Genomic DNA, 22,559 nt, shown 5'->3' on the forward strand with positions numbered 1-22,559 from the left:
AATTATGGGTACTACCATAATCGATCAACACTCTTACCTTTTTTTTTTCTTGATATATCCTTCTATCTTGAGAGTTTTAGGAGTGGTAATTCCTTCCAATGCATTACAAGATATGGTCAAATTCATTTCTTCTTTCTTTGGGGTTGGTTCCTAGTGTATATCATCTTCTTTTGATATTTCTTGTTCCTTTTCTTCCTCCACTTCACAATATATGTAAAATAATTTCTTCCCAGCACACTTATGACCCTTAGTGTACTTGTTATCACAATTATAACAAAGCCCTTTTGATTTTTTTCCTCCTGTTTTTTTGGTGCCAACCTTGTAGGTGGTGGGAGGTTAGGAGCATAAACACGGTTTCTTGCCACCTTGAATGCCTTCTCTAATGAACCAGATTCTCAAAGGAAAATCTCATGTTGGATGTTATCCTTTAAAGTCCCTATGAAGACATCAATCCTTGCTCCTTCAAAATATCATTTACCTCTATATTCAATCTTTGGAAGTCCTTAATGTGCTTCACCATTGAACCCTTTTGTTTGAGATTTATCAATTGGATAAAAAGGGTATTTCTCTTTGTATCCTCATAATCTTCTACAAATTCTTCCACAAAAATTTTCCAAGTGACAATTGATTTATGAAAACAAAGCCATCGATACTACACAAACTGATTTTGTTCAATGTGTACCTTTTGTGTGTGCAAAACATCATGAAGATCAAAGAATTACTCCATCTATAGTATCCATGTTACCAGATCCTTGACATCAAAATTATTCATATCTATATTTGGAATGTGGTGGGTCTTAAACCCAAAACTAGAATCTCTAAAATCATAATTCATATTCCTTTTGTCCTTACCATTAGGGAGCCTTTCTTGTAGCAACTTTGTTAACCCTTCCAATTTGACATTCATCGCATCCATGTCTAATTTAAAAACTCCCACGTTTGATTTTAAACCATCCATATTACCTTCCAGTTCACTTTTTGTTACTCTTTGTGAAAGGAAAATTTGTTGCACTTGGTATCATAATTTTGATATATCATGTTGCATTTATTCCTCTTCTTCATGCGTCATAGTAGATCTTTCTGGTTTCTAACTAGGTGTATCCATTTTTTTTCGAGGCCCTTTGGAATCAAACAATGATATTTATGCTTCACTATGCCCTTTGAATCACTTCAAGCTGATTTTTCAAACAAAAGTTATGAAAAATTAAAAAAAAAATACACACCTTTTTATTACTTTTAGGAGCTCGATCTTGAAAAAATTGTATCTCTATAATTTCAGCCTCCCAAGGTTTGAAATTCCGAATTGTGGTAGCCCTTTGAGTTTTCTTTCCAATTCCACAAGTCAAACCAAGATTTGATTCCTCAAGATAAAGTTATTCCAAATCTCCCACAATGTCTTGATTATGGACTGGTTCAATAGAGTGAACTTGTACAAGATTCCACCTGTCACTTTTAAGACACTGACCTTGAAATTGATATATAAGAAACTACAGTCCATTTGATTTTGGTTAGTTTTGACAAAATTTAAATCTGATACTCGAAGGGGAAGTTATGACAATTTTTTCTAGGTCAAATATTAGAGACTGAATTCTGGAGCATACAAAAACTCTAACTTCTTCAGACCATATCTTAGAAAATATAGCAAACCAAGATCTAAAATTTTTACAAGAATTTCACCAAGATTTCAGGTCTAAGTGTTTGAAATTTCAACGTCTAAAGCCTTGTATAAAAAACAATTATAGTGAAAATACCAATATTACCTATATGAAGTAGTGAAACCCTAGACTCTAAAGCTCTGAAACCAAATGTTGTGTAACCATATCACAAAATAGAACAAGAAATGGATCAATGAATTCAAAATAAGGCTATTCAAAAACCTTGTTTTACATCACATAAATTAACAATTATTAGATGATTGAAATGACAAGACCTCCTTGGTATACATAGGGTTCTAAGGGGTCATAATATAATCAGAGCCTACATAAAAAAATAAGGTAAGGGCACAACAATAACAATAATGGGCTTCTATGGGGAAAAACAATAATAATATTAGGGCTACGTGGGAACAACAATATAAATAAGGGGGCTACAATAACAATAAAAATACAATTGCTACACTAGTATTATAGGGACCTAACAATTATTTATGGATTGTGCTATCAAGGAAAAATAGGATTGGTTAGTGTGAGACATACTTGGCAGTGTTGATGCAAAACGAGTTGGAGATCTGGATTGCAGAAGATAAACAAGTGGGTATATGTTTAACCTATTTGGAGGAGCAATCAGTTGGATGACCAAAAGACAATATGTAGTGGCACTATCAACTACAAAATCTTAATACATGGAAGGAATTCATGAAATAAAGTAAGCAATATGGTTACAAAGATTGTGTTCAGGGATTGGATTGATACAACAAGTTATAATGATAGATTGTGATAGTTAGGGTGCAATCTCCTTGGAAAAGAACCCAACTTATCATTCCAAGACAAATCATATTGATGTTTAGTATCACTTCATAAGAGATATGATTGAACACAAGAAGGTGCTATTAGAAAAAGTGGACACTTTGAAGAATGTCGCAGATTCATTTACAAAATATATGAGCATTGAAAAGTTCTATTGGTGTAGAGAAACAATGGGGACCCTTTCCCTAGATTGTTGATCATGTACTCTTGTGATCCCCCATGTGTAAAGAAAGAAAACAAATGGTAGAATTTTGGGTATGTGTTATATTATTTGCACAACTGTTGCCATTGCTGTAAAAATGCGTGATGCATAGCAGGGGTGGAAGCACCTGAATTTTTTTTGGTGGTTTTTGCATTTGCTTTTTTCAATTTTCAACACATGGTTTTTTCTAAAAGCGCTTTTGTGGAACATGGTGGGTTTTCCCATGGTTTTGTAGTTTCGGTTAAGGACCTATGATTGTATTCTAATCTAGGCTAAATGGAGTAGTAGTTAATGGATGGTGCAAGGTATATATTATATTGTAATATTGTACAAAAGTGTATATATTGAAAAATATTTTTGGTTTTCTTGGTTTTGGGTTTTCAGGATGATATCTATGTTAATGTTTGTATTTTCCATTGCATATTTTTTATTTTGATTAAGAATATGTTTGCAATAATTAATTTTACATCATTAAAACCTAAACTTATGAGGTAAGAGTTAGACAAAATGTATGGGCGGGGGTATTGGTTGGTTTTTGTGGTGGTAGATGAATAAAGGGTAACATTAATTGTCTATTGGTCATGTGGGGATGAGAGGCCAAATGAGAATTTTAGATTGCATTTGACATAATCACCAACATTGAAACATGATTAGGAGACTGAGGGTTAAAGTTTAAAAAAATGATGAGGGAGAATCACTAAATCCTTTTTTAGAGATGCAAACTAGCAGACTCCAATCTTATAGGATAAAGTAGCATGCATATCGAGAATGCATGGGTGCTATAAATGAGGCAACCAATGGAGGTTAAAAAATACTATCTAGTTGCAACCAAATGCATATAGTTTGGGCTAAAATTTCATGCACAACTAGGAAAAGACAATCTCAAGTTAGCTTTAAGGGGTGTGTATTGGTCAATGTAAAGAGTGAAAAATGAGTGCCTAACATGTTATTATGAATAAGTACATACCAATGCACTAGTATTCACACATCCTAGCTCTATTCAATGTTACTTAGAGATTCAAAAAAGGTGTTGGAGTGAAATTCTGTACATATGAACCTAACGATCCTAAGTGAAAGTATTAATGTAAAACTTAACAACAAATATACAAATTAATGATGAATACAATAAGTGTATGACCCTTGTGCCGGTGAAGCCAAAATAGGAATTTTTGGGGGTGAATTTTGAGTGACATGAATGAACCATGATGGTACGTAGGATATGAGACACTAATCCCAACATTAGAATTACAGGTGTCTAGTCCTCAATTCCCTCCTTTATAATGCTAAAGGATAATTATTTAATGTATGGCATCATCTTAAGTGAGAAACCAATACATATGTGGCCAATATGAAGAATGAACCAACCTGTCTAAAGATATCGAAACACTCTAAGGAAGAATGCCATGCAATCATCCTTTGAGATTAACCAACCACCAAGTAAGCCAACTCTAATGTGTAAATCCATCATCAATTATCCAGTGGATAATCAGAAATCATGTATCATAAATCTCTTGGAGTGCCCCCAAACATGATATAAAAACTTTCAAAGTAACCCTAAAATCTAATACCTCATTCCATGCAAAGGAATTCTTCTTGAGTATGGTAGTTAACGAAGTAGATATTCACCCATAACTCCTCAAAAATTTCTATAGTAGCTCATATGTCCTAAGAAACACATAATATTTTCAAAGTCTTGGTGCATGGCCAATCTTGTAAATCTAAAATTTTTTTGTGATCATCCACACCCCTTCTTATTTGATAATGTGACCCAAGTATTTGACGTATGAAGTGCCAAAAGTTAATTTTGAACATCCATCAAAAAAATGTTGTCTCAAGGGAGTTATAAGGCTTTATTAGCATGTTATAGATGCACTTCCTAGGTTTTTAATTGGATTAAGATATCATCAAAGAATAATAGTGTGAAACTTTGCATGAAGGGAAACAAATATTGTTAATAAGGAATTTGACCATTTATTCCTAGGTCAACTTGTGGACCCCCATGAGTAGAGTTAGAGGGAAATGGTTGTATATTATAAAGGAGGTTGGGTGTAGGGAATAAAAGAGGGCATTTTTCCTATGCATTTATCACCATATTTTCTTTTTGAACCCTTTGAGAAGCCTATAATAAGTTGGGTGTTGCATCATGACTTGTGCTAAAATTTTCCTCTTGAGACCCTTATTGAGACATTCTTTGTAAAAATATTCATCTATGTAATTTGTGAAATTTTCCAATTTCTCAAGGGATGCTGTAAAATTCATAATAGCTCCTATTCGAAGCAATTTAGCAGACCTCTTGCATAGTAATTATGAAGCATTCAAAATGAGCATAAATTGATTTCATAAATTAGATCTAGGAAATGTATCCTCCATAAGATACCTTATTCCATTTCCACCATTACCAACTTTCTTGATACAAGTATAATAATCTACACTCTAAGTTTCATCATGTCATTAGTAATTTTGCGGAGAGATAAATAGTGTTCAATTTGAGTAACCTACCTAGTGGCGTTAGATGTCTAAAACTTGTTCATATCCAAATTAAGAAAACTTTCTTGATACACGTATAATGTCCCCCTCTATGGAGGATTCCTCATAATTAGCTCCTATGTAATACTTTGGCAACTTAGTATTTTTTTCTATGCCGAAATTTGTTATTTGGGACACTAAACTCTCCAATTTGATAAACCCGAAGTACATGATTTGGTTTCTATCAATGGGAATGTATGATTGGGTACAAGTGAAGCACTACTATAGAGTTACATTGATGTGATCAAAACCATACTTGGATTCTTTTTAGATATATTTCTAACATTAGTACAATTGGGTTGAAACCAAAATAAAATTGTCATATTAGATCTATAATAATGTGATTGAATTGAGACAAGGAATCTTCGAAGATGGGTCTCCCCCAGTGGTACAAGCATAGCACAATTTTGCTTATAATTTCTTTATATATACTGATAAATGTGATACACTCAGTTAAGTATTGATGTGCTAAAATAATTCCCCAATTCCTTATATAGCCAAATATGTAAAAATTTCACTGCAAAGGCTAGGGATTTTAGGTCCTAAGGAAAAATGAGTATAAAGTGCTATAGCTACATTAGATGGGTTTATATAAAGTCAATTTTAGGCATGTTTGTGGAGATTTTGATATACCCCAAGGTGCATGGAAGACAAATCCATATACAAGTTATTTTTAATGTGGTATTACTTGAAGGGGTAAGAAAAAAAAAATATAAGGGTGTCCAACCAAGTGGCATCGACTGGTATTTTCTATATGTATTCTTTCCTAGCCATACATTTACTTTTTGAATGCCATATTTGTATGTTATTTAAAGATACATAACACATCTCTAGCTTAAATTTAATTTAAAAAAATTCATGGGTATGCTAACTTAGGAAACTCTAAAACCACTTGTAGTATACTTAACTAGTAGAAACAATAGAACATGAACGATATTTAGAGAAATATGAACATAGAAAAGAGAATAGAAAAGACAATGAGATGAAAGGTTTTGTAGAATATAGTGCTTGTATTAATGTTCCAAAAAAATGAGAACAATTTTCATGGGCCTCTTTTGAGAGGGAAACCTCCTTTGAATAAAGCTCCAATAAAATAATAATTTTAAACAACACTATTACATAGACTTCTAGATCTATAAACAATTTCTTACTAGAAAAACCCTAGCTACCTGTGGTCCATCATTAATGAGTACCAACCACCTAGAGGGCCTGTTTCAATAAACAAATCCATTTTAGGTTAAGTGGTTACTCATTACCTATCAGGGGTAGATAGAGTGGTTGAGATTAAAGGTGTTAATGTTTCCTACCTTAGTTATAATCGTACCTAACCTCAACACATGATTGTGAGTTTTTCATGTAAAAATTTAGGTTTATAGTGGTAGCTCAAAGGTTTTGACCCTATGCATTGTAGTTTCTATTTTTCCCGATTATTGATTTCCTTAATCATATTCATTAAAAAAAATTGAAAAAAAAGTGGCTACTCACTAATTATCTAATGGGTCTTATTCAAATAAGATGGCCTTGTGCATTAATTGGCTAACTCCTAAATATTCCAAGGTAGGGAGGTTAGGGTATGTTCTTAATAGAGTTGCAACATCAACATACTTGGTGATTCAAATTTCTAATTATGTGGAGTACCCTATAACGCAGAGAGTTGCACTAAACCCCCTTATCATAGATCCAATGGAAGAACTAACCACCAATTAAGGTGGAATTGTTGGCTGGTGTAGTTTTGAGATCACAGTTTTAAATATTGATGTTATATTATTTTAGTTGATTAATATTTCAAACATGATACTCTCCACCTTTGGGGTAGTCAATTTTATTTTTGGATAAGCACCTCACAAGAGTGGAGTCTCTCTTTTTTTAATACTTTATAATTCATTTTGAACTTGTCTAAGGTTAGGTTAGGGCCATGCCTTAATAAATACAAATATAACTGCTATTGTGAAATAAATATTATCTTATATAATTGAAATTTCACTTTGATTTAACTTAGGATTTAATGGCCTTTGAACATATCTCATTGATTAAAATGATTATTTTGTTCTCAAATCAATTACTAAATAACATCTTTGGTCTCTACCCCTATTGGTTTGCATAGATAAATTGATCACATGCACATATTAATGTTTTATATAGCCGATTACTCCTTGGTATTTGTCTCCATATAACATATTCTTTCTATGACATCAATAGACCAACATTTATAAACTTCTTAAGCTACACAAAAAATGAGTCTTCATCGTAGTTTATAGTTACACCAACAATTCCTATATTGAATTGAAACACATCTTGATGTAATTGGATTTCAACATCACAACCCAAAGGAATATGATTTTTGATTCATAACATGAGATGAAATATTCATTTCAAACATGTATCATCTCATGATTCATCAATCCTTATGTATATTCCTTCTTCAACTATTGAAACTCTTGAATACCTTCTTAGTTTGATGTAGTGAGAATCTATGAATTTGAAATTATACAAGTCTCCAAGAGGGTTTCATTTTGATACTATATCTTAATTAGGATATTCCCATGTCTGTCCTCTTGTTTCTTCTTTCATAATGCCATTATTAGTGAATTTTAACTCGCTCTTATCGATTCTTCCTAGATGTAAAGTTCCTTCACCAACTACATTAGATTTCTCTCTTTACAATACATAAATATATGATTTTTTTAATAAATCATCATGATTTGTGTCTTATAGTGCCTCTATAGTAGAGTTTTCATACAAAAAACAACTTATTTTCCATTCATTAGGCTCTCAAATATGTCTATAAGGTTCCATCTCGTATAATTCCACTGACAAGTGGATCTCTTGCTCATTGTTTGGCTTATATGCTCAATACTCAATCAATAGGTTGATTCATCAAACCTCTTAATGAACATTGTAATATATATATATATATATATATATATATATATATATATATATATATATATATATATATATATATATATATCCCAGGTTGCTCAATCTCATTTCATTGAGTGTAAATTGATTGCAAGTAGTAATAGGCCCCACAAATTAGGCTTCTTTGATAGCCAATTTACGCATGCAAAACTTAGGAATCAGAAATAAATATTCCTCACAAATCAAATTCCCCCTTTTACTCCTTGAGTATTCATCCCCTTACCTATGCGGCATAAGTATTACATAAAATACCCTTCCTCATGCAAGAAGACATGCTATTTTATAATTCCTTTAAGAAGGGGACTAAACATTCTTGGATTTTGACTTTATCGTGTTTGTTGTCTATTAATCTAGCCAAGGAAATTTTGTCAAAATTGAAATTTGGATGGATGAAATTGTTGTTTTTTATGTACAAATAAAATCAACATTCTTAAATACCCCTAATACAACTAGATTGTGCAATGTTAACATATAAATCCTACAATTTTATTAATCCAAAATGATTCTTCCCAAATTTAAAGCAAAATATGTTGGTTTCCCTTCCATTATTTTGAGTGAGTAAAACAAAGATTATTGCATAAGAGGCACTCTACAACCCAATATGTATGAGATGTTGTCACATAAAGTTACATTTAAAAATAATGAAATAATTTTATATTAACATATTAAAAATAATAATAACAAAAAAGTCTTTCAATGTTGGCTATAAATAACATACTTCAATTTTCATCTTAATTTTACATCAACTTTATAAAGAGAGAGCACTCTACAACCCAATATGGATGAGATGTGTAATTCCTTCCATTAATACGTGTTTTTCAATGAATTAACATGTAACATTAAAAAAAAATCATGTAAATATCTATTTACTAATAGAAAGAGACTATGTCTATATGTATAAAGAAAATGAAAAGAAAATTTGCACTTAAAACATTTTATTAGTGTGTTGCCCAAGATGAAGACTATGTGTAACACCTTTCATTAAGTCGAGAGGCTCTTTCTACATCCCAGTATGAGGGGATGTGTAAGTGAGGCTCATTCTACGGCCTAGTATGAGGGGATGTGTAAGTTTGTCCGTCGAAAAATAATGTGGGCTATAATTAAAAAAAAAATTGCATATGTTGTAAAGTGATTAGAAGTAAAAAAAATGTGAGTAAGAAACCTTATACTTTTCAAAAATATTTCAATAGGATATTTAAATAAACTATTTAAGATCTATGTTAACTAATTTTGGTTGATAAAATGTCTCTTTGTACATGTTATGTAAAATATTTTAATGTCAATTATGCATATATTGTATATCATTTAAAAAAAATTATATATATATATATATATATATATATATATATATATATATCATGGAAAAATAAGTTTTTATGGTTAAAATATCTATTTGGTCCTATATATAATCTATAGAGCATTCAAAAATACAATTTAAACAATGAAAACTTACACATTGTATGTTGCACTCTAACGAAGTTTGCATGTGAAGAAATTTGATCTCTCTCGGCTCATGTTAGATCTGTACCTAAGACAAATCTTTCTTAGAATGGAGTTGACACATCACATATATATAAATAACTAACATATGTCCATGTTAACCCAAGATTTATCTAGCACCTAAATGTATCAAATTTCTGTAGGTGTAAACTTTTCTTTAAGATTGATAGTTAAAAAAATGTTTGCACTTCAAGAAATTTGATCACTCCTAAAACTTGATAGGGCCAGAATTAAAATAAATCTATACTGATTTATCACAAATTTAGACTAATTCTTTGAATCATAATTGTGATGTCATCCCTTACTTGATTATAAAATTGTTAATTGTAAAACTCAAATTAATACTATAATTCTTCAAAATCTTCTAAATCTTCTATTAATTTTTTATTATTATTTTATTTGATATATTTTTGAAAATTTTATATATATATATATATATATATATATATATATGATTAAAAAAACCTTAAAATTGAATCAATTACCTAAAATTTAATTTGAATGTGATACTTCATTCAAATTTGACTACCCTCACTCAGCCCTAGTGCAAACACACATTTTAATGATCTCTTTCTACAAAGATTTCATGATTTATGTGGGCAGTATGCAACTTCCACTTCCAAAAAGTTATAATGTTTACTTCCTGTATCCTTAAACACCAATAACTAAAACATTTCCTAAAACTCTTTCTACAGGAGTATGACTATTTCACTAGAACTTTTTCTATCCTACTTTGAGTATTTCGCTAAACTTACCTAAACAAGATGCAACTTCCACTTCCACAATACTATAATATTTACTCCCTATATCCTTCCAAAAATCTATTCTTAAACATTTAACAACTAACTATAACATAACCAACTTCCTAAAAGTGACTATTTCACCAGACTTATGTAAGCAAGATGCAACTTCCAAAAACCTTCCAAACTTATATATGCAAGATGCAACTTCTAAAAACCTTCCAAAAAGCACTAATAGCTAAAACAAACTTTTATCTGGAGTAACTTCGACATTCTCATGGTCTTTTATGGCTACCCATGATCCTCATGCTATAACATATAACTCCGGAGTCTAGGTTACGGTTAGTCTTAACTTGGGTCTTTTATGGCTACCTATGATCCTCATGCTATAACACATAACTCCATCATGTACGAGTCTAGGTCACCATTAGTCTTGTACGAGTCTAGTTCACCATTAGCCTTATGTGGAGAATATGTACCTTATAATGTTTATGAACCACTGATTCAAATCTCAGAAATGAGAAGATGCTCAATTCTGTTTCAATGAGTTCATTGGGCTAGGTTTAAAGGTTGATGGTGTGCACCTAAAGACGTTTGTCAAATTAATATAGGGTCCTACGTTTCAAATTTGGTTGTTCCAACAAAGTTGGTGAGAAAAGAGTATAATGGTAATCCTACCGATTTGATCCCGAATCTTTTCCTTTCCTACCGACAAACAGCAGGTTTTAAGAAAAAAACTATGTTTCAAGTTTCAACACCTAAGAACCAACTACATTCCAAATATTTATGTATAATTTTTTAAGAAATAATCGAAGTATTGTCACTGTAAAGATTTTAAATGTACTCAGATCATAGTTGGTTGCACTCCCATCTGTTTGACCTCTGCGTCCTCCATTGGTAAGCGCCTCAATTTCCTCTAGCCGCCCGTCATGTGCAGTCGCTGTTAGATGACTTTTTCTGCCGGTGGAGTCGATGAATTTTCTGCGGTGGAGAAAGAATCCATCAGGGTCAATGTAAATCGATTGCGCATCCGGGCCGTCCAACACACATAACCAAAATGTTATAATGATATTATAAAGGTGAAATTTTATTGTTTCATTTTTGATCTTCACAGTTTTAGGAAGTGGGTTTAAAATTGTTTTATGGTTGAGTTTTAGTTAAAATTGTGATTAAATTTTGATTTGTTTTATCTAAATTGATTTTTTTAAATTGTATATATAAATTCAGCACCTTTACAAATAACATAAACATTTAAATTGTAAAAAATTCATCATCAAACTTGTAATTTTAATAAATTCAATTAAAAAATAAATTAAAAAACTTTCTAAAAAACCATATCACTACTAGATATTTATTAATTCAAACTTCAACCCGTTATAATTTCAAACTCTAAACCCTAATTCTGTATTATCCATTTGACAGCTACTTTGACTCTGATTAATCCATTTTACAGTTTCACCAAAATCATCCCAAGCCTCTCTCTTCCTGTCGGTGCACTTTCCGTGTAGTAGTATCTTGCTGTCGCTGTACTTCTTCCATGTGCTGCACCTTCCATGGATGCTATTTTTTTCTTGTCGGTTGCGCAAATCAGAATATCTCTCAATCTTGAAACGAGGGCGTATATCCATGATGTCGCCATATCTTCTCTGAAAACTCAAGACAGCATTGCTCCCAGTGGGTCCATGGTTTCTAAATATTTGAAAGAAAATCTCATTGCAGAACCCTTGAGAATCACAGTCAAAGTCAACCGTTTTATAACTTGTGTCAACTTTTAGTGTTTTGCTGATCTGGCCGATCTGTTCCTTCACATGTGACATGTCACACTCTTTTACAAATCTTTTGACATATGGCATACTTAGACATTTGTTCCAAAATGATGCTACACAACTTCTAACATGTCAAACCATAGCACGTTCTTGGTAGGTTGTTGATGGTACGGGTTGTCACAGCGGCTGTCCGTGCATTGTTTGATATCCTGAAAAGCTCCGTCCACCAATAATCTTTTCATCACCAGATTTATTATTTAAAAGGTTGAAAATGGTCAATTATTTATTATCGTTCAATTTATTAGCAAAACCAGATTTAAATATCGTTGATATAAGCTTATAAACTATATAATGAAGATGGTGGCAGGGCCATGTGACACCCTCTACAACGATGAGAGTGATAGAAGAAAAGGGCTTACACATGGGTCATTAAGGTGCCCACGGACCTTCCGTGATGTGTGCATGCACATTATGATTTTGTCTATCACAAGGGAACATGATACTATGAGTGAACATGGAGAGGGGATATGAAGGGATTCAATGGCCTTATTGATTTGTTTTTATTTATTTACATTTGGGTCGTTAAATTAACTTGCGAAAATTGTTTTTTGGTTTTATTTTTTTGTCAAATTAAATTGTGAAGATTGATTCAATTTTTCTTATTAATTTAAGAAGTTAATAATTTAGAATAATAAATAGAAGGATTATATTCTACCACGATTATATCTTACAACAATGAAATTAGTGGCCAAGTCATATCACCTTTTAAAAACTTTCGTATTGTACAAATTATGCATTTAGTGTAATAAATAGAGGGATTACATTCGGATTAGAAAAATGTGTCCAATAATTGAATGGTAAGTATGGATCATTAAAAGAACTTTGAGGTTTAAAATGGATCTATTATTAGGTTTAAAATAGATTTATTAAAGAAAATAATAGTAAAGTAGTAAAATAAAAGTTGTGTATTTTTAAAAGAATAGAACAAAATTTATATTTTTAATTGTATTTTTGATTTATTTCTCTATTTACTCAAATGTCAAGTGAAGGTATTCGTTGGATTAGTAATTTGATTCCGCATTCAATAAGTACCTATTTGAGATACTTTTGAGCTACTCAAAAGTATGCCAAGTGGGTACTCGTTGGATGTGAATCGAATTATGCATCCAACATGTTCTTACAAAAAAAATTGAGTAACATTATAAAGAGATAAGTTAAAAATATGGTTTAAAAGGTATTTTTCTTCTTTCCCCTCCAAAATATATACCCTCATGATGGCATCATCATCTTGAATCTTATTGGTTCTTTTAAATTTGATTTTGTTAGTACTCTTTTCATTTTGAGGCCTATTTTTGACCTCAAAATTCCCCTAATGGGGGAAGGTTTTTATTTAATGAGATATGAGTAGACTTGTGTTTGGGTGATACGTGATCAAGATGAGAATAAGTCTTCATGGGTAGTATGTTTTGCTTTCAATAGTCTTATTTGTTGTAGGTATAATTGAACACTGAGGAAGTTGTTCTATAATAGCCCTTGTTAAAAATCCATGTAATAAAAGTTAATAAAGGAAAAATAATAACCATGGTCATGGAACACATATTCCAAGTTGAATGTTGGGAAAAATATCCTAGTGTGGGTGTTCATTTGGTTTATTATGGCAATGGATAAGGATTTGGAAAGGCAAACTGGCATTTATTTCACATTTAATTATAAAAATAATGGAAATTATGAGAAAAGGAAGGTGAAAGGTCACAGGTTGCATGTGAGGAGGAAAATGAAGGAAATTAATGGAAAATTGAAGAAAATAGAGGCATCATTAATAAAAGGGCTTTTGAGGATAAGTTCATGGATTTTGTCAGTTCAGTTTTGAAGCTATCTTCTATTCTCTCTCTCTCATTCACTTGGACACAAAGTTTTCTTGGAGCACTCTTGGAGGAGTGTGGCATACTTGGGATTTGAAGCAAGAAGGCAAAGGAGACGAAGGAAATTGTATGAGGACATTGGGATCAATAGCTACAATGGGTTTTTCTTGCAGGTACCAAGTTGTATGTATGATTTCCTTACTAGTTTTGGAATGCATGCAATATGCATCTAGTTTCTTGGTCATGATATGTCATTGGCATGGAGGATTGCTTGGATTGACAGTGGTTTTTCCTAGCCTTGCCATTTCCTGGATAGCTATGTTATTGTGGGAATCTTTCCCTTTTGCTTTCTAGTTGGTACTCATGTTCCTTTGGCTATGGGTTGATTTATTTGTTCCTAGAGCCTTGGTTGGAAAATTCTCTAGAGCCCCGTAACAGCTTGGGTTGAATTATTAGTCCTAAAGCCTTGGTTGGAAAAATGCTCTGTAGCCTAGCAACAGTTGTGGGTTGAGTTACTAGTCCTGGAGCCTTGGTTGGAAAAAATGCTCTAGAGACCTAGACAAATTGGGTAGAGACCAATCTGGTGATGGATAATGATGTCTGGCCGTGAAGTGGAACCACTAGTTGAAACTTGAGGTAGTTTGGCCTCTGGAAGCCCTGATTTGATTTGATGGATTTGCTCTATGATATCCCACACTCATTCTTGGAATATGGCATGGGGGTGATTGGTTGAAGAGAGATTTGGTTCAACTAATCTATGGTCAGGTGGAAAGTGGATGTCCCAAACCTGGTTGGCCTTTGCATTCATCAATACGATCATTCTTTCTTCCTGGTATTTTATGGGTAGATATATTTGTTTATATGTATCTTATATGGATTTTATATCCTTGATATTTTTTTCTAGTTATATGATGGTTATGAATGAGTTAAATTTATGGCTCTCATCATGTTTTGGTTAATCACTGAATGTACAATGAATATATGGCTTAATAGATGGTAGTGCAGTGATTTTGATGAGGCATCAATGCTTCTTAGTGATTCTCAAATAAGTATGAGACCCCTATGCTCAAGCTAGTTATTTAAACCTATAGAATTCATATGTGTGACATGTTTGACGAACTGCCTATCATGGCTAGTAGAGGTCTAGTCAAGTCCTTGTTCAAGTATTTGCATTCGTATCATTGTTTTGATGTTACTTTTCATTTCTGGAAGTTTCATGAAGTTTTAGGTAGTGGCCTAAGTCCTGACCCTGAAACAATGGCACAAAATACAGAGTTGTTGGCACAACACTACCTGGAAAAGTCCCTAGTCACATGCATGCCTTGTTGTAGGATGGACTAGGGTCCCAGTTGCATGCATTCCTATGTCGAGAGAGCAATTGAGGATTTAATCCAACAAAAAGTCAGTTTGTCTCAGGGGTTGGTCACCTAGATGGGTTGGATGGCTCCTAGGTGTTCTGTTGCATGTGTAGAAGGTCAGGTTGGCTACGTTCCGCTGGTTCCACTTCCTTAACTGTTACATAGGGATTTGAATCATATCATAGTAACTCTTCATCACATGTTTACCCTAGTTGGTTGATTACTTGGGTAGATGTGGGAGGAGAGTGTTACATTAAGATTGATCTTTGCCTCCCAATTAGAGAAGTTCATTTGGAAAGAATGCCAAATTTATGCAGTGCAGGTGGGATATGTTAATTCTATGGAAAAAACAATAACACTGAAAAACTTTCCAATAGTCCAAGATTTATTTGATGTATTGCCTGAGGAAATCCTTGGATTACCACCGAAAAAATATATATATTTCACCATTGAATTAATTCTAGGAGTTTCCCCGATGTCTAAGGCACTTTATAGGATGAACATACCAAAGTTAACCAAATAAAAAATTCAACTACAATAGTTATTGGACAAGAACTATATATTCCGTAGTGTGTCATGATGGGGAGCCCCTGTGCTTTTTGTTAAGAAGAAGGATGACACTTTGAGACTGTGTATCGATTACCAAGAGTTAAATAAATTGGTTGTCAAGAATAAGTAACCACTATCAAGGATTGATGACCTATTTGATTAAGTTAAGTGTGCTATGGTATTTTGAAAAATCGGTTTACCATCTAGTTACCATCATATCATAATAAAAGAAGAGGATATTTGTAAGACAACATTTAGAACCCGCTATGGACATTATGAATTTGTGGTTCTACCATTTGGGCTTACTAATGCCCCAACTACATTCATGTGTCTTATGAATAGGATATTCCATCCTTACCTTGACAAATTTGTGTTGATTTTTATTGATGATATTCTATTTTATTATAAAAATATGGAGGAATATTAGAAACATTTACAGATTGTATTGTAATATCTGCTAGAGCATCAACTGTATGCCAAATACAGTAAATGAATATTTTACAAAGAAAAAATACAATATCTAAGACATATTATCACACAAGAAGGCATAGTGGTAGACTCTGAGAAGATTAAAACCATATTGGAGTCATCTGTCCCCAAAAATGTTGTAGATATCCATTCTTTCCTGGGATTAGCCGGTTATTATCGTCATTTCATAGAGGGATTTTCTAGAGTAACGTACCCTTTAGCATCTCTACAAAAGAAAGGGAAAGTTTTCAATTGGACAACAAAATGTCAATAGAGTTTTGATCAACTAAAACATTTGATGACCAGAACATGTATTTTAAGAATAACACACCCAGACAAGGAGTTTATGGTATGTGATGATCCATGCTAGGTGGCGTTGGGTGGTATACTAATGCAAGAAGGCCGAGTGGTGGCCTACGAATGATGAAATTTGATGGAGCATGAGCACATTATTCTGCCTTTGACTTGGAGTTAATGGCAGTAGTTTATGCCCTAAAGGTCTCGTGAAATTATTCGTTGGGGAAGAAGTTTATCTCAATGACTGATCATAGTAATTTGATCAAATTTCTTAAAAAACGAACTTAAACAATCGCTAGGAATTATGGACCACTTTTAAAAGAGAGTTTGACTTTGATATTAAGCATTTAAAGGGAAAGGAGAACCAAATGGTAGACATTGTAGGTAGGAGGTTGAATTGTATTTATGAGATTACTTTCAGTCAATTGAAATTTAATTTTTCTAATTAGATTAGAGAAGCTGCTCTAAAGGATCCAGAATATCATTTTATATGGTAGAAAGAAAAATAGGAGAACAACCTTGAGAGGAGGTTGGGGTATGACATTAATAACGAGAATTCATTGAGTTACAAAAATCAAGTCTATGTTCCTAATCAACAAGTCGTTAAGCGATGTATCCTTGATGAATATCACAGGAACCCATATGTTGCACACCCTGGTTACAAAAAAATGATTACAACTTTAAGAAAGGACTAATTTTGTCCAGGTATGAAGAAAGAGGTGGCCTAGTATATATCACAATTCTTGGAATGCCAAAAAGTGAAGGCAGAACACCAGCACCCATCTGACTTGCTCCACCCACTGCCCATCCCTAAATGGAAATGGGAGATAGTAACATTATATTTTGTTATAGGTTTACCAAGGTAGAAAAAACAAAATCATTCTATAATGGTGGTGGTGGAAAAATTAAGTAAGGCTGCTCATTTCATCCTAGTGCAATCAATGTATAGGGATGTGCAATTTTTTGATATCTTTATGAAGAATATCTTCAGACTATAAGAAATACCCAAAATGGTAATTTCAGATAGGGATGTAAAGTTTACCTTTACTTTTTCAAAAAATATCTTCACTAGGTTGGGCACTCAAGTGCAGTTTAGTACCGCTTACTCATACAGATGTGAAAACCAAACGAGTAAACCAAGTGTTGGAATATATTATTATAATGTATGTGATTCAACAACCTACAAAGTGGGAAGAGTATATCCACTTGGTGGAGTTTGCGTACAACAACAGTTATCATACTTCTTTGAAAATGAGCCCATTTGAGGTGTTATATGGATGAAAGTGTAAAACACCTTTTAATTGGAGCAGTCTTGAATATAAACTGATTTTAGGACCTAATGCGCTAAAGGAAATGGAAACTGTAGTGAAGAAAGTTTGATTAAACTTAAAATCTTCCCAAGATCAGAAAAAAAGTTATGCTAACCATTGAGGATCTTAGCGGGAATTCCAAGTAGGGGAACATGTTTATGTGAGGGTCAAACCCAAAAGAAGTACCCTAAGGTGGAGTGGTTGCACCAAGTTAGCCCCTAAAATTTGCATTCCATTTCATATCTTTGCCCGAATTGGTCTAGTAGCCTATCAGTTGGCCTTACCCTGTCATATATGTGTTCATAACATGTTCCACGTGTCTCTGTTAAAAAAATATATACATGACCTTGGATATATTATACATTCGCAAGATGTGAAGGTAGCATGATTAAAAAAAAGAAAAAATTATGAATTTGTTTTAATTGATATTGTTGAAATCTAATAATAAATTGATGTGTGATTGTAAGTCGAACCAGATGGATAATTCCTGGTCAAACCCCTACATATTTGTCGATTAGAGAGAAACATTGATGCGGAAATGAGCTATCACCTAGGTGAAAGTGCAATGGAGGAACTTTATCTTGGAAAAGGATGAACAATTCATGTGTGAGGCGTATCTAAACCTATTCTGGAGTTTAGAAAACACTGAGGATGGTATTTTCCTCCAGGGGGGGAGATGTAATACCCCTCAATAAATATAGTAACCTTAAATTAATTTCTTTTACAATGAACTTGGATTAAACAAGACTTAACTAAATGGATTATGAATGTGAATGTAAATGTTTAAATTCAATTGCAAAATATTCTTCTTTTCAAAAGAAAAAAAATGGTTAGCTACAAATTTATGGGGCAAGGGGTGTACAAGTGAATTTCATATTAAAAAACAATTGAAGAAAATTATGGGTTGAGGCGGTTGCATTCCCAACCTCTCTCCTTTGAGACAAAAAATTCTGAGAAGGAAAAAGGAAGCCAATAGGGTATGAGGGACCTTGGGTAACGGGAGAGGAAAAAAGAAACTATTATATCATTGAACCTCTGACAGGACACTATAGAGGAAGGCATGACACTGCAAAATTTAGGTTTCTTGAGTTGGTTGGCCAGTGGAACTTGTTTAAATACCCTTGACTGAAGTTGGTTGGGACTAGGTGGTATAGGGGAAAAACATGTTCAGGTTTTAAATCTGAAAATTGTTTTCGAATATGAAAGCTTAGGGGGGAACACCATCAGTGTTATTGTTTCTTGTAGGTTGGGAGGAACATCCTTGTCCCCGTAGTTTTGTAGCTGACAGTAAAATGAATACAAATAAGTATTGAGTAACCCTTTTTCATAATCAAGTGATGAATTGTTGTGCAGAAGTAGGTTATGTTCTATGTATAAAAACAATAAGTTATGGAATATGATTACATCTCTTAATTTGACTATTTATTTTTTAGAAGTAACTACATAATGCAAGTGGAAAACATAAAACCTTGTGTTCAAACTCGCGTGTGTTATTTCTCGATCGTAATGGTAATTACAGAGTTAAAAGCTTTTGGAAAATTAATAACAATGATTGAGTGGCGATAGAAGGAACCCATATGAATAGGCCTGTGTTATTCCCGGGGCGAAGCTAGGGACCTAGCAACCCGAGGACCGTCCTATAACCTCTCATCCCTTAGACGTGAGAAATAACTGTAAAACTTATCGAAAATGTGCCTAAATATTAAAAAAATTAATAAAGAGTAATTCTGTAAAATTATACATTAACCTTTCGTAAACTGAAATAGATACATTAACCTTTCCTAAACTGAAATAGATCTACACAAGAATAAAACAAATAACAAAGAATCCATAATTTAATCAATGTAAGAATTAAAATTGGACTATAGAAATGATCAATATAGATGTTGTATCATGGTTTCATTTATTTATGTAAATAATAACAGTTCGCAAAAGAAAGAATATACATATAGCCTTGTGGAAAGTATTTTGAGTCGACTTCATAATTTCTTGTCTCACAATAACTTTAGTCAGAGACTTTTAGTGTTATATACTAGTACCATAAACACATCATCATACACAAGATAAGAAAGTAATGAATCAATGCAATTACCTTCTAGGTGAACCCGTTAATTAAAAAAAAGGGTGTCGACCCAGCAACCACATCTAGAAGCAAGTAAAATAAAAGGAAAATGCCTAGAATTACTGTTTGAGGATGAGGGTATTTCCATCACAGGCATAACCCTAACTTCACTGACAACTTCCAGAAAACAATATTTATGATATAGCTCTGGTTTCCGACTAACATAGTCTTTTTTTAAGGTATACAATCCTAATTAGGTTCTAAAGAACTCTGCATATAAATAATGTCGAAGGACATCAACACTATTAGTGGGTTTTGGATAAAAAAAACTCTATTCATCATGGCCACAAAAACCCTAGTAGGTAGGAACCAGACCTAGAAGCATTGGTGGAAAATAACGGTCATTGATAAAATTTGAAGATCCACATGGAAGATAGGAAGTCGTGAGCTCCAAGAAGCGATACCTACAAAAACTTAGACCAAGAACCCAATACTGAGCATGAAAAACTCAAAGGAGAGTAATTTCCTTAGAGAAAACTACTAAAATTTACCAAAACAAGTTGATGGACGATCGAACACACTCTAGGAAACCCTAACAAAAGAAACAAAAAAAACTGCTTTGTTAGTAACCCAACTAGAATAAGGAAATTCGGCTAATAACCTAAAGGGTCTCCAGAAATTATTGTAATAACTCATCGGTGGAAGGGCTAGTCCGACCTTGAGCGACTGTGATGGAATGATGCCAAAGACCCCTGCAAGAATCAACAAAAGTAATTAGCCTATGTTTTGAAGGGAAATGATCAGTATGTATAGGTAAATGGAACAAGGATGATCTTTGAACCCTTACAATTGAAGTCGAGCCATAATTCTGAACCAAAAGAATGAGATTCGACTTGAAGCTCGGGAGGTCGTTACTGTCAAAAGCTTGAATCGGTTCTTGAAAAACCCTAATCAATTTGCAGAACAGTGTTTCAGAGCAGTGACAGAGGTAAATGAGCCTCGCTCAATGCTCGGAAAGAAGGGAGTTACTCTCCAACTCCCTCTAACCTTTCCCTGTCGTCGATCTAATACTAAGCAACAATCACCGTAGATTCGTTCCCAATCTCAAGCACAAGAGTTTCCAGATGGCAGACGATTAGGCATGGGTTCTGGAATCTTCAAAAGAGCATACGAAAGGTTTATAGCTAGGGTGGAAACTTAGGGAAAACCCTTATTAATTTCATGTCAACCGTTGTGGGCAATTGCCAGGGAACACTTAGAAAATAAACCATGACCCAAAAACAATATTAATGTATATGGAAGGCAGAAAGAACAATAAAGGGGGCGACACACATTAAACATAATTATCAAGTTAATAGTACTGCCCGTCGATTAAATCATCCACATAATAAAAGCGAGATGTATATATATAAAATATATATTAAATCATTTTCCTTTATTTGATTTTTATCATGATATAGTGGCATAGTTTCTAGAAATAAATTGAGTACCCAGTAGTGTAAATAGTGTAAATAGTTAATGTAAAAAAAGAAGAAGAGTAGGGTACATTACAAATTACAACATCTCTTTTTAATATATTAAAAATTTATATATTTTAAATAATAAAAAATATTTATAAAATTATTTATAATAATAAAAAAACATAAACAATTAAACATTATTTTTAAATATATATTTTATTTATCAACAACACAGAGGATAGTGTGTTCACAAACTCAAAGTGATAAAGATCCTTCTAATATGTTGAAAAATCAATGGAAGTAGATTAGGGTTTGATTCCTCTTTCTTGATAATTACTTGTGAGTTATTTTGGCTTCGTTTAATTTTTTATTATCTTATTTTTCATGAAGAAATTGCCATATTATGTGTGTATGAATATCACAAAAACACAAGACATAAGATGTAGGCACTATGCCAGGGAAAAACCCCTCTCGAGGGGAAAACCCAGTGAAAAATTATCTCACATCAATAGTTTTTTTTAGACTCTTGAACCTATACATAGAACAAACCTTCCCTCCACACAAGTCATCCCTTCGAGATATTTGACCCCTTTGCAACAACACTTCCACTCCAACTGCTTCGACTATGCAATAACTTACAACATTAGGCAGCAACTGACAACAAAAACACTTGATAAACTTCTATCTCCCAAACTAGGGCACAAAAGAGAGAGAGAGAGAGTACCACCAAAACTTCGATTTTCCTTTTCTCTTTGACCTTACCCAACTTGCACTTCTTTTGAATTCCTTTACCCACTTCACATTTTTTACAACTTCACTAGAGATATTGAACTTGCTTGCTATGAAATGCTCCAAACGAATTCGATATCCTTTTATTTATAGGTTCCAAGTGAGGTCAAATTGGTATCTCGTAGGTCGACGTGATCTCCTTTGGGATAACTTGATGTGGAGGCTACATAAATCATATTTTACTCAATAATAAACCTTTTTACATGAATCCAAAGCCCAAGAAGGGTCTATTTAATTGTACAATGACTCCATTGACTCAATATTAATCCTAGGAGTCCACCAT

This window comes from Pinus tabuliformis, chromosome 6 (assembly GCF_031772625.1).
Source record: "Pinus tabuliformis cultivar Carrire ecotype Pingquan chromosome 6, CPIR1, whole genome shotgun sequence".
Classification (NCBI taxonomy): domain Eukaryota; kingdom Viridiplantae; phylum Streptophyta; class Pinopsida; order Pinales; family Pinaceae; genus Pinus; species Pinus tabuliformis.